Raw genomic sequence first — 11282 nt, 5'->3', positions numbered from 1 at the left:
GAAAAGCGGTTCGAATATAGATACGCCACAGAGGACGAACTAGAAGAAATGAAGCAGAGAGAATTTTCTGGATGGATGTTTACTTATGTGAGTGCTTTAAATTAATTAAAATATCATTTATCACATATTTATACTAATTCACATTTATTGATATAACATATATATATGTGCTATTAATATAGGTGTCTGCTGGTTTGGCCAGAGGTGAAACATTTGACGATTGGATACGCGAGATGGTCGTTGGACCAAAATTTGTTGTGAAGTCATATCCTAGATTTTGTACTCGAGGATATGCATTCACAACTCAGAAGAGGAGACGTTCGAGTACGACTTATGATGCTGGCGTTTGTTCTGCATCAGGAGATGATGTATACTACAGATACATACATGAGATTTTGGAAATCAAGTATTTGGGCATAGTTGGATTGCGCTGTATAGATGCTGGCGTTTGTTATATTTTCCTTTTGACTTGAATCGTTTCTACTTAGGGTTTCAGTATAGATAAAAGTTTGTAGGCCGCACGATATAATGGACCGACTTGGAAAAACCGAAAAAGAGACCTAAAATCATTATGATACAAAAGAAATCGAACCCCTTAAAAACTCTCAAATTTATTTTCGGGCCTAAAATAATTATGATACAAAAGAAATTGAACCCTTTAGACTCTCTAATTTATTTTAGGGGTTTGTCTGAAATTGAACCCCCTTTTCCTCTTTACTTAACAAAATAAATTAAAGGGAAAAAATGTTAAGAACGATTACTCTACGGCGGGGCGACACTCAATTTAGCAAAACGGTTTCCCTATGAAAAAAACTAAAACCTAAAGAAACAAACAAATAAATAAGAAACATTGAGGCTTACAAAAATAAATGTAGAACGATCGACTTGCAGCGATCTCTGTAGGGAGATATATACATCCAATTTTAGCTAAACTAATCGTTAAGAAAAAAGACAACACAAAAAGACAAAAAAGAAACAATGTAGTTGATTATACAGCTTTTCTGATTACTGTCTGACTCTTGATCATGTTTAGAAATAACGATCTGTTTCAGTTATAAGTGATTCTTGTGGCTTGAGAGTAAATCTAAGTAACTGCACAGAAAATAACTGAATGAATCACAAAAAAAGTAACACTGAGGTGCACAATTAATGGAACACAAGAAAAGAGTAATAATTCATTGAAAAAACTAACTCTCATTGAAAGGGGAAACAAAGAACAAAGTAAAACTGAAGAGCAATGGGCTACAAAGGTGGTGGTTCTACAAAGGAAGAAGACTCCTTGATGGAGCAAGTCCACAACGGCGTCTAATCTCACCCTTGACTCCTTCAAACAAGGCTTCTCTAATTCTATTTCTCCTCGGATTGAAATATATAATACAATACGATTCTGACAATATAGATGGTGCAAAAACAAGCTCACAAAAAAAAAAAAAAAAAAAAACTCACCATCATCAGTAATACCCTTGAAAATCACAGGATTCCTCCATAATTTGCTTTTACAAAATATGTTAATAAAGCTTTGATGCGTCCATTCGTGTCCATCTGCATCATTCAAAATGTAGAGATCAACATTACTTAAGCCAAAGCTATAAGTAACCAAGGCTAGCCTTCCCTCATAAGGTATCATATCAAACCCCAAACGAGAAAGAGCCTCCGGATATTTTTTCGGACTGAAACTTTCAGATTTGACGTCAAAGCTCATTATTATATTTTGACCTTCAACATGAGCTTCATAATACAAAACTCCACTGAAGCATCGCCCATATCCTCTTGGACTATGCATAGGAATACCTTTGGTTAATATCTCCATGATTCTTGAGCTCCCAATGTAAGAACCCGTAGCTCTTCAGAATGTAATATGCAGAGAACTTTGTGTTTACTCTCCAACGGATCGTATCCTAAATAACACTTACAATTTTGAGTCGGGATGTGTTCATTGGGATGTGAAGATGCAAGTGAAGCTTGTAGATGTCAATAGTCTTCCGTGACTAAATAGGCGACAAAGTCACTGATGCTGGATGCATTAGTCGTTACTACAAAGGCATGCAGAGTGGTGAGTTACCATGTAGATGCAAGATATGCTGAGATGGAGAAGGATAAACTGAGGGTTTATGTCTTGACGTAGTCGTTGAAGTAGTTGCTGAGGCAGTGTGTGTCAGAGAGTGAACCAGGAGGCATGCAGAGTGGTATAGACCATGTGGACACAAGTTGTTGAGCTGGCGTGGGATAAACTTGAGGAGCAAGTTTATAACGTGGAGAAAAGGCAAGGGATAAACTTGGGGAGCAAGTTTATGCCTTGAGGAATAAGTGCATTTCAAGAAAAGGAAAGTGTACTTATTGATATGGAAGTTGTCCATATCCATGTTCCTTGAAGGCTGGGGTTTCAAGAACGTGGAGATCACTATAAAAGAGCTATGGAGTCGTGTGTATTCCAGAAGACACTGGCTATTATAATAGATGAAGGGTGAAAATCCCTTAGGGGTGTTCTTGGATCGTGCTGAAGCAGTTGCTGAAGTACTGACGACAGAGAGACAAGTTTGGGTAAATTAGGAATCTTTCAGTAGCAGCTGTTAGGGTGTTAACAGTTTGTGTAAAGCTGATAAGCAAGTCTTGTAATGGATTGTTTAGGCGATTTCTAATAAAGCAATAGTTGGTTGCTTGTATCTATTTTGTCTCTTGATTTATCTTTTGCATTACCTAATTGTGGTGTCATCTTTGCACTAACGAGTGGTATAAGAGCGGATCATCTAAGTTACTAGTGTGATCCTGAAGGTGAAGATGTACACGATTGTTCTATGCAGAAGACAATCATGTTGAAGGATGGTCGGTATGGTCATCGCAAGGTATGAATGAAGCTGTTGGTTCGAGGAATCAATGATGCTGTGTGGATAGCTGTGAAGACTGGGTGGGAGGAGCCTACCATATTTACAACAGAGAGGAAGAAGCCCAAGCCTAAGGAGCCAAGACAAGGAGTGGTTCGAGAGGTAGTTCAAGAAGTATTTCGGCGGATGCGTCATAGCCTGATGCAGTACGCATGAAGAAGCAGACGGGTGTGTCTGTGATGTTTATATTGACATCTAAGCATCTGTTTTAGCTTAGTATGCAATCAAGCAGGGGAGAAGTGGTGACGTTCTGGTCCAAGGAGTGCATATCTCGTGGGGGAGAAGAGCATGGTGATGGACGTCCTGAAGTAGATGATGCTTATCTCGTGGGGGAGAAAAGTATATCTATTATAGAAGATGAAGATAGTGCAACTCTCGTGGGGGAGAATGACATATCAAGTGTGAAAGTTTCCACGTGAGGAAACATGGTTGTTGAACCAGAAGGATATTGTGCTTGATCGGCACACAAAGCTAAAAGGGGGAGATTGATGATGCAAGTGGAGCTTGTAGATGTCAATAGTCTTTCGTGACTAACTAGGCGACGAAGTCACTGATGCTGGATGCATTAGTCGTTACTACATAAGGCATGCGGAGTGGTGGGTTACCATGTGGATGCAAGATATGCTGAGATGGAGAAGGATAAACTGAGGGTTTATGTCTTGACGTAGTCGTTGAAGTAGTTGCTGAGGTAGTGTGTGTCAGAGAGTGAACCAGGAGGCATGCAGAGTGGTAGAGACCATGTGGACCCAAGATGCTGAGCTGGCGTGGGATAAACTTGAGGAGAAAGTCTATACCGTGGAGAAAAAACAAGAGATAAACTTGGGGAGCAAGTTTATGCCTTTGTGGAATAAGTGCATTTCAAGGAAAGGAAACTGTACTTATTGATATGGAAGTTGTCCATATCCATATTCCTTGGAGGCTAGGGTTTCAGGAACGTGGAGATCACTATAAAAGAGCTATGGAGTCGTGTGTATTCCAGAAGACACTGGCTATTATTATAGAGGAAGGGTGAAAATCCCTTAGGGGTGGTCTTGGGTCGTGCTAAAGCAGTTGCTGAAGTACTGACGACAGAGAGACAAGTTTGGGTAGATTAGGAATCTTTCAGTAGCAGTTGTTAGGATGTTAACAGGCTTTGTAAAGCTGATAAGCAAGTCTTGTAATAGATTGTTTAGGCGATTTTTAATAAAGCAATAGTTGGTTGCTTGTATCTATTTTGTCTCTTGACTTATCTTCTGCATTACCTAATTGTAGTGTCATCTTTGCACTAACAGGATGTGGAAATAAGGAAGAAAACCGCCTCAAGGTTGGGTTCAAAATTTTGAATCCGGGTAGTTAAATCAATCCTTGAACACTCTCGGATTGAGCATAGCTCATGTCAGTTGAAATCTGAAGAACAGAGGATAAGACCTGTCAGGATTCTGGCGTTGAGGTAACAATAAACCATATTTCTTACCACCTGATGAGACGGTGAGCAGAAGACGCGGCCGCCCTGAAGGTGAATGAGCATGAACAAGTTGTTAAAACTTAGAAGTCTGGTTAAAGAGGACCATAGCTTCGAGACACATCCAAATCTCACGATTGATTTTCGCAGGAAGTCTTGAGAGTATCTCCAAGGTTAGATCAATAGGAATATGGCTTGGTTGTGATCTCTTCTCTTTGGATCGCTCATGTCTTCTCTTGTTTATCCATCTCAACGATACTCTCTTCTTGAAAACCCACATTCTTTCTATTTATTATATTCCCCTAACACTTGAATTGTTTCTACATGTGGGTGTTAATTTCAACATTTTTATAAATTGTTTAACAAATTTCTAAATACATAAGTTATTTGGATATTTTTAGGTTCCTACAAATATATCCGGATCCGGAAGGATCCCAGTCCGAACCCCGTCCGAAAAATTATAATATCCGAACAAAGTTTAACTTTAAACCCAAAAATATGATACCAAAAAAAAACAATCCGTACTCGAACGGGTACCTAGATGTCCATGTCTAATTGATTCTGTAAACTAATAAAAAATTATTAATTAGTTGAATTCTTGTCATGAATAAATCAAATTTCATTCAAACTTGAGAAATTATTTTGGTTAACACGTAAAAATAAATGTTGTCGAATTATTATGGTAAATATAATTAATGAAGTAATTAAAAAGAGTGAAAAAAAAGAATGTAAAAATGAAGGAAGAAGATGTAAGAAATCAATTAAAAATAGTTAAGTATTGTTTTGTACTTCAGTTTTAATAAGGGTGTCAAAATGAGGTAGCTCGCTCAACTCAGCTCAGCTCATAATGAGCTCGGATGTTTCATAAGCTAACTCAGCTCAGCTCATTTATTATTTGTAAAACCAAAAAGCTCGGATGCCGCATGAGAATCTTAGGAATATTTTATTTTTCATTTTAATTCTAAAGATATATATGATACGAGCATTGCTATCAATAATCTTTTACATTTTTATGTATATTTAAAAAAAATTGGTTTTACATTTTAACTTTAGAAGATAATATGATTAATATAAAAACTATTTTTGTTTTACAAAAGAAAAGTAGATGTCATATATATATATATATATATATATATAAGTATAAAAACGACCAAGCTCATGAGTTAGCTTATGTTCATTAAAGATTGTTCATATAGTTCGTGATCTAATATAAGATCGATCATTATGCTCATTAATTGGATGAGCCTAAAAAACAGAGATCATGCTCATGAAAAAGTTCAGCTCAGTTGCGCTAACTCATGAATTATAACTCATTTTGACACCCTTAAGTTTTAATAGAGTATTTTCCGTACTCATATAAAAATTTATAAAATAATTAAATTATAAAATAGGTAAATATTTGTTGTCACTTTTGTCTGCTTATAAATGTTAATTTATTTTGTAATTTATATGTATGATAAATAAATAAAACATTTATTACATATAATTATGTCTCTTCTTAATTAGACATATGATTTTAAATATAATATTTTGTAATAATTAAATTATTCATTTTAGTATGTTGAGTTGCATCTATTCTTTTAAATTGAACAAATATTTTTTTGGTTTTTATAAAATTAAAATTAGGTTATTATATTTTTAACTTCAAGTAATTCACTTCATCCTATTATATTTGTAATCTATTTTGTAAAATTTTATAGTTTGATATATATTGTTTTAGAAAAAATAAAAAATAAAATATTGAATGATAGTTTCATTAATATTCATAAGTTTTAATATTTTGAAAATTCATGTACATATATTAATGTGTATATATATATACATAATAGCTAAATTATAATAATTGGTTGATTGATTGTTCATATTTTGATTGGTTCGGAATCTTTGGATATTCATATTTTGGTATAATGGATTGTATCAATTCTTTTAGAATGAATCACAATTTATTTGGTTATAATTAGACTAAAAGAAGAACAATGTTAGTTAGATTTTTTTTTTAGTTTGCTCTTAGGTTGATAAATATAATTTATAAGATAATGTACAATTTGATATATGTTGTTTTTAACAAAATATCAAAATCCTATAGTTTTAAAACTTATAGATATATCTTTTTGCTTATGTTTTTGGAAAAATATAAAGAAAAACAAAAATAAAACTCGTATATATAGGGTTTTTTCAAATATGACTTAAAATTTCAAGTCAAACACAAAAATAACCCATATTTTTTTTTTGAAACTTTTTTTTTCATATTCACCCTAGAAGTTCTAGTTATTCACGAAAATGCCATTACTTTTTTTCCGAAAATGAGTCTTTTACCTTATCATCCTCATCTTCACCAAGTATTTACAATATTGCCACTACCATCAATACACTAACCACCATGAACAACCAATTCGAAGCTCTTAATGCACCAAAGTTTCAATTTTTACTCTTCATATCTCATTACTTATGCACACAAACCAAATCTCTTTCACTCTCTCTTCAAATTCATCCAAAAACCAAGATTTTGATTCCAAACTTTGTAAGGTTCATAGAGACATTGAATCTCATGATCCGTGGTCATTAACGACTTGGTAGCTTTTGTAGTGAAGTTTTGGGTGCTTGAAGAAGCTAAGCAAGTCATCTCACGGGTACAAGGTATGAAATCGTTTTTTTTTCTCAGATCTGTTCGTGAAGACTTTCAGATAACTTAGGAGAGACTTTCAAAAGACTTTGCTAGATGTGTTCTCCATCAAGAATTCTAACTTTCATTTATTAAAAAAAAACAGAAAAATCTCAGATAAGACTTCTCGAGAAGTCTTCTCGGATAAACAATTTATTTTTGCAATTGACCGAAGTTTGATTGTAATTTGACTTTTTATAGAAGACTTCTCGGGAAGTCTTCTCTGGGAAAACTTCTATAGAAGTCTTCTGAAAGTTTTCCCGAAGTATTTTCATTGTCGCATGAAGTCTGCGTGGATTATTTTTGCAATTGAAAAGTAATAGTAAAACACTTAATATTAATGAGAAGTCTTCTCACTGTTGCAAGAAGTCTTCTCAAATTTCATTCTGGGTTTTAGAAAAGTATTCTCTAGAAAAGTCAAATATATTCAATTGCAAAAGTATCTCAGGTAGATTTCTTGCGACATTAGAAAGACTTCTATATAAGTCTTCAATAAAAAGTTAAATTTCTGACAAACTTTGTTCAATTGCAAAACTAACTTGTTTATCCGAAAAGACTCGAGAAGTCTTCCCTGGAATTTTCGAGAATTTTCAAATTCAAAAGTAAGCAAATATTTACAAAGGAAAGCTTCTAAAGATGGCTTATGTAGAGTAGACTTCCTAAGAAGTCTTCCTTCGTTAATTTGCAATTGGAAAAATGACTTAAATAGAATACTTCTTAGGAAGTCTTTTACGTCAATGCTTAATAAACTTTCATTTTCTCTTCAATTAAAATGAATTTTTAATATTTTCTTATAAATTCATGTGTATTAGTCAATATTGGGGCTCCTAGATGAAATTCATAACTTATTTGGTGATAATTATGAGATTTAATATATTTATGTTTACTAATGTTTCTAGTCTTCTACGTTAAATTTTGAAGAGTGTTAAGTAACTTCAAAGTATGTTTTTAACTTTCAAAAGTGTTAAGTAACTTCAAGAATGCTAAGTCATGTGGTTTAATGTGTCTTTTTAGATCTTAAGATATACCTTTTTAACTTATATGAGATTTAAAATTTCAACTTTCACTTATAATTCAAGTTTGATCTTTTGTGAATTTAATAAAGTTTTCTTGTGAAGTCTTCTCTCTTAATTTTAGTAAATTTGACTAAATTTTTGTGTTGTTGTGTTTTGTTATGAGTGGGTAGAATGGTTAAAAAACTTTCATGGTATGTGGTATAGATAACTTCAATAATGTAAGTACTTTGGCAACACGTGAACATATTTACTAAATTCTTTTGATTAACATCTTTTCAAGTTTACAAAAGAAATCACAACTAAAATACTACACATACAAATCATAAAATAGACCATAAACAAAACTATTAGACATGGAGGTCAATATCATTCCTCAACATAGAAAAGTTTAGACTCGACTTGACATCATTCCTTTGTACCACTTTGGGCAGAAGACTTCGAAAGATTTCCCGAAGACTTCCAAGAGTTTCCAAGAGTTTCCAAGTCTTCTTAGGAGTCTTCCAAATTTTGGCTATGATCTGAAAAAAATCTGCATATTCAAAAGCATTCAAATGGCTTCAAAACATAGAAAACTTCAAAAATAGTTTTTTATGCTTAAATAATAAATAAAACAATCACATTAGGTTGAATCTATAACTTTTTAAAATCTAATATATACAACACACAAAATACATATCCAAAATTTATACCACTTTGAGCAGAAAACTTCAGAAGATTTCCTGAAGACTTTGTGGGACGTCTTCTAGCATAAAATGAATTAGAAAACTTCCCAATAAGTCTTCCGAGGGTCTTCCGAGAGTCTTCTGAGAAGTCTTCCAAAGTCTGACTCAGATCTGAAAAATTTGCGTATTCAAAAACATGCTGGAATGCCGCCAGACGTCTATTATTGAATTCACCTGACCCGATATTAATAGCAGGTCTAATTCCAGCATTAAAAAGATCAGCGGATAAGAATATTTGTCCAAAAAAAATTGGGTCAAAAGAAAATGCTATTTTGGAGTTTTATCAACAATTTTCTTGGCTTCAAAACAGAAAAAATTTCAAAAATATTTTTTATGCTTAATAATAAACAAAACAGTTACATTAGGTTGAACCTATAATTTTTTAGAATCTAATATATAAAACACACAAAATACATATCTAAAATTTGTACCACTTTGGGAATAAAACTTCAAAAGACTTCCTGAATATTTCGTGGGAAGTCTTCTAGCATAAAATGCATTATAAGACTTGTCTAGAAGTCTTTCGAGGAGTCTTCCGCGAGTATTCTGAGAAGTCTTTCAAAGTCTGTCTGAAATTTGAAAAACTGCAAATTCAAAAACATTCAAATGGCTTCAAAACAGAGAAAAACTTAAAAATATAATTTTATGCTTAAATAATATACAAAACACACAATAATACGTATCCAAAATTTATAGATGTACCTTTGAATGAGTGAAAGATGAGAACGATGTAACGAAAAACCTGCAAAATGAAGATAAATTAGTGAGAAGACATTAGAAAAAACGAAAAATGGATTTAACGTTTGGTGTTTTAATATTCAAAGAGATTAGAGAGAGGTTGGAGAGTTTTAGAGTGAGAAAAATAAATTTTCTTTATATATAGAGATAAAAATTCTGATTAGGTTAAATATTTTTGATACAGAAGACTACTAAATATTTTAGTAGATTTGGGAAGTCTTCTAGACCCTAAAATCAAATACATGAGAAGACTTGTGGAAGATTCCTGGAAAACTTCAATTTAGGCGGGAAACCTAAATTTTACTAAAATTTAAGCAGAAAACCTAAATTCTACAAAAATTTAGGCGGAAATATGTTAGAAGTCTTCTGGAAGTCTTCTTGGAAAGTCTTCTGGAAGCCTTCCAAACCATAACTTAATCACATAACTAACTAAAATAGCAAATAACAATTCATTAAATCTAAGATCAACTTATAAAGTGTTTAATATACACAAAACTAAGCACATGTAGGTCATAAAAAAATTTAAAGTTAAGATTCCAAAATCTAACCCTAAATACAAACAATACTATAACATGTGTTACTAAACCCTAAAACAAAGTCTTCTCGGAGTCTTCGAGACTCTAAAATCAAATAACTAAGCAAAAAAACACTTCCTAAAACTTAATAAAAACATAGAAAGTGTTTAAATCAAGTTATTAGATAGTCACTAAACGCATATAGGTCAAACTAAAAAAAAAGAAGATGAAACTCCAAAATCTAACTCTAAAAATACCAACAATAATATAACATATGTTAAGAAACCCTAAAGCAAAGGATATCATGACTCAATCTACATTCACCCATCTATGTTAAAAAATTAATTCAATTTTAGTAAAACTAAATTTCCATCATTTATAAATGTTTATTAATACATGATTTCAATTTTTTCTCTTTCAAATTATTTTTTATAAAATTTATTAATTTCTTTTAAGATCTAATACATGATAAGACTTCTGGAAGACTTTGATTTAGGCGGGAAACCTAAATTGTTCTAAAATTTAGGTCGGAACTCTAAATTCTACTAATATTTAGGCCAGATATGTCAGAAGACTTTTTGGGAAGTCTCATGTGAGTCGTCTTTCCGATCCTATAATCAAATAACTAAGCAAAATAAAACTTCCTTAAACTTTTAAGATACTTGGAAAGTGTTTAAATCAAGTTATTATATAGTCACCAAACACATATATGTCAAAAATAATAAATTTTAAAAAGATAAGATTTCAAAATCTAACCCTAAAAATACCAACAATACTATAACATGTGTTACCAAACCCTAAATCAATGACTATCATAAGTTAATCTACATTCACTCATCTATGTTAAAAATAATTCAATTTTAGTAAAACTAAATTTACATCATTTAAAAATATTTATTATTACATGATTTCAATTTTTTTCCATCAAAATATTTTTTATAAAAAAATTAAATTATTTCAAAAATCTGCTGAACGAGAAGATTTCTTTGTAAGTCTTCTCACACAGAGGGGTTATCATAGTAAAATTCAATACATGTTTTTTGTTTGGTCATAAAGATGTTGTTGTAATTTCACAAGCTTTTTGAATTACTTTTGCATTTGATTGAATTTGGGATTCACTTTTGTATTCAAAATCAAGTTTTGAATCATTTTTGGCAATTTTCCCATATAAATTACATGTTTTAAAACTATATGTTTTTGATTACATCAATTAAGATAATGAAAAAATATTTCATTTTTTTTTGTTGAAAGTTTAGGCAGTTCCCGAAAAAAATAGCAAAAGATGATCCCTAAAATTGACACTAAG

At 32.1% G+C, this 11282-nt stretch overlaps 1 pseudogene; it reads right to left on the bottom strand.

The window, feature by feature from the left end:
* Window positions 1-4603, bottom strand: part of LOC106344669 — a 7214-nt pseudogene extending 2611 nt beyond the window's left edge.
* Window positions 4604-11282: the final 6679 nt, after the last annotated feature.

This window comes from Brassica oleracea, chromosome C5 (assembly GCF_000695525.1).
Source record: "Brassica oleracea var. oleracea cultivar TO1000 chromosome C5, BOL, whole genome shotgun sequence".
NCBI classification, from domain to species: Eukaryota; Viridiplantae; Streptophyta; class Magnoliopsida; order Brassicales; family Brassicaceae; genus Brassica; species Brassica oleracea.
Note: the sequence above shows the minus strand (reverse complement) of the source record. Positions and strands in the feature narration are given on the sequence as shown.